Below are 3687 nucleotides of genomic sequence, written 5' to 3' on the forward strand. Positions count from 1 at the left end.
TGCTAATTTAGCAACGCAACTGCCTTACAGTAACGTTAACTTGTCACTCAAGTGAGGCAGTAGCAACACCACAAATGGAAAAATGTTCATTCTACAACGAGGATTAGGCTACATGGTTTGTTTTTCAAATTCATTTGGACAAATTACATGTTAGTTTGAATTGATTTAGATTTTTTGAAAAAGTCACAGCCTTACTCTGGTTGCAATTCTTATCTAACGGTTAAGATGGACCTCATAAAGCACTATGAAGGGTCAAAGCTTCTAATTTAGAACAGGAGATAATAGTGCATCAGATCATGTGTCTGGTAAATGTTTTCAGATTTGTCAGTTAAATCTGCACTTCTCTTGCCACTAAGAAGCACTTTCTTCTTTGTTGACCTTTAATGGTCAAATCATCAGAACGGCGCATTAAGGCATGTTAGGGTCACCCTGTGTCCCAGTGGGGGTCCTCTTCGGTCAAAAAGATCAAAATGGTTAAGAGGCTTAATCTCATGAGAGGGAAGCTTGTTTAGTAGATCCACAATGCCACAAGGTCAGTTAAGTGTTAGAGTTCAAAAGGCACCACTCAACCTTTCATTCTTTCTTTTCAGCTATCTTTCTTCTTCTCTGAAAACAATCTCACCAGGTGAAATGCTTTAGAAGAAAAAGAGTTCTGTTACTTCAAAAAGTCACAAAAAAGTTAGAGCCCTGAGGTTGTCCTCACACAGTATGGGGGTCTTGGGTAAAGCTACCCGAATGGTAAATAGCTCCTGGTCACAGGTATGATTCCACAGCTCTCTGCAGACTCAAACCTCTCATCAGCCATCACTCTTGGATTTATTGCCGTGTTTTTCCATTTCATACAACTCTTCTGTGTTGGAGCAACAGTGGTGCAATGCAGCAAGTTTTTTTTCATTATGTTTTCTATACAGTTCAGTCGAGTGCAGGAACTCTAGAAGTGTGCTGCTAACAAATCCAGACATATCTGACATTACATTGCATTTTCACAGGGCAACTGTAGCACAGTATGTGTTAGTGTAAAGGAATATTTGAACTAGTTCTGACTAATCTCACTCCTTTTCACTCCAGATATTACTGCAGGAAAAAAAAAAGCTTTTTGATTTTGATTCCCGTGCTTTGTGGTTTAACACAGATAAGAGAGAAAATAAAGCAATACGATGCAGGCAATAAAAAAGAGTTTTAAAAAGTTTGAAGCACCTAGATTAGAAGTTATCAACTTATTCCAACCACATTGCTGAGTAGCCTTAGCTATGTTATTTATGTGGTTACTTGATCTGAGAGGCCATGTTTGGGTTTTTATGATAATTTCAGCTTGGCCTGGGCTTGCAGCATCCATGAGTGTCTTCAAGTGCTGCAGTGGCAACCAAGACCACTCAAAGCTTTTAGAGCATGTGGAATAAAAACACAAAGAGCTCTATTAAAGGTCCCAGCATCCAATCACGCAAAACATAGTCATAGCTTGCTAATAGGTCTTAATGGCAGAATATTAGTTGCATTTAACAGACCACTTATATGGTCAGGTCTCTTTGCTTCCCCAGCCATTACTTTTTAATCACTAATTTTCCTAGCATTTTCAGTATTCGTCAGCCCAACCATCCATCCATACATTTCTTGCTCTCACCATTTTCAGGAAACTTGTTACAGTGTCATAACACATGCAAAGAGAGAGAGAGAAAAAATGGCCACAAACAGAATTTAATTAAAATCCAGTGAATGAAAAGTATGTGATGTGTTTTAATTAGTTTCATATATGTTAAAGGAGGCAAAAGCTGTTTTTTGACTGTTAACTTTTGACATTTAACTATGTGTTGTAATAATAATTAAAATAAAAACAATCAATTATTTACATAGCATTTATTTATATTACAATATTTATCAATCAAAGCATGACCCCAGACCCCCGGATCTCCACTGACCCTAGAACTGCCTCTGGATTTTTTTTACTTCTTGGCATTTTAATAGTTATATATTGATGCAGTAGGTGTACATGAAACTTCAAACCAGCTAAATGTTCTTGGTCTCAGTGGCCCATCCTGTTTGAAAATTTCAACACCATAAGGAAGAAAGTCAGAAATGAAATTTTATTAGGTCTTTGTGTTACAAAGTGACAAGTAGCCACGCAGTTTCAAGTAGACACCTTAAAAAATGAAAAAATGAAAAAAGTAGCGTATAAAAAGGAGAGACATAAAGATGGACGGAAAGACAGAAAGTGAGGTGTAAAGGGTGAGAGAGACACAGTGATGAGAAAAACCATTGATCAAAAGACAGGGTTGGCTTGCCCCGCTCTGGGTGAGACAAATGGCAGTAGCTTTGTCAGTATCTAGTACAGTGTGTGTGTATATATATGGTGTGTCTCCCTGTCTATCTGTGCCTGTCATGCTCCCCTGCTTCCAATGCATGACAATTATCCTGCTCCAGACTGTGTCGACAATAAAAGAAAAAAAACGAGGCTCCATGAGATGACACCCTGCCAGTGTTGTAGCACAAAACTTTAGCTGTCAACAGTTTCTTTGTGACAGCAACACTTCTTGTGATTTCCTGATAATTTGGTGTTAGAGTGACTGTAATGTATGGGCATCCTAATGGCTTGTACATATTGTGCCTTCATTCCTAACATCAACCAGAACTATATGAGAGCTGTTATACTGTGTGGGAAAGGTGTTGGAGTGACTATGCACCATAGTGCACCAGGTTTAAAGCCCCCAAAATCTTGGTTTCAAATCTTAAGAAGTTCTCTATAAAAGTAAATATTCATGACTAAATAAGCAACAATGAGAGTTAAAGTTTGGAAAAAAAATATTCTTACAGTAATTTATAAATAGTTTAACACTCAAAAACTCAGCTAATGTGCTTTATCAGGACCCCACAATTGTCATCACACTCTGATTCAAATGTTCCTCAACTCTGACTGGTGCATGGAAGTACGTGACATCACCTTTTTCCAACTGAGCCCTGCCCAAATCTTTACCAAAAGCCAAAACTGTTCCAACCCTGGCAGACAATTTTGTGATCATGTAGGACCCCATTGCTCATAATGAGATTGAGAAAATAAGTTTTCAGGGTCTTTAAGCTCTGCCACTGCTAATGCATCTCAATGTAAAAGCAATTTGTCCTGCTCATGTATACAAATATAAAATGTAGCATCTCAAAAAACCTTCAATAATAAATAATAGGGTTGGTCCAATTATCACCTTCACAGTGCCTAATGTGGATTTATGGCTATGGTCAGAAGCCTTTGTATCCTTTCACAGGTCATAAACTGGGAGTCACAAGAGGTCAGATGAACACTGAGGTCACCTCGAAACACATCCCGTCCACCCTTTGTATTTGTCATTATCTGTATGTGCTTATTTGTGTCCACAGCTGTAACCACCCACACAAATGTGCATGTAACATATCCCACAAAAAGTAAAAGCAAACACTTACAGGAAAAGACTTACTTCTGGTTATCACTACCTTAAAAGAAAATGTTTTCTTTGACGTCTAATTTTTTACTTAATTGAATGAATAAATAATTGGGAGATTGTATAACCTGTTCAGTAGCTGTGCTGATAAGTCTTCAAAACTATGGAAGAATTAGCCTCTGCAATTACTAAAAAACACATACAAGCTTCAAAGGCCACATAGCAGGATATGAGTGTGATAGTGAATTTCCACCCCAATAAAAAAAAAAACAGAAGCCCGTAA

This window comes from Siniperca chuatsi, linkage group LG23 (genome assembly GCF_020085105.1).
Source record: "Siniperca chuatsi isolate FFG_IHB_CAS linkage group LG23, ASM2008510v1, whole genome shotgun sequence".
Classification (NCBI taxonomy): domain Eukaryota; kingdom Metazoa; phylum Chordata; class Actinopteri; order Centrarchiformes; family Sinipercidae; genus Siniperca; species Siniperca chuatsi.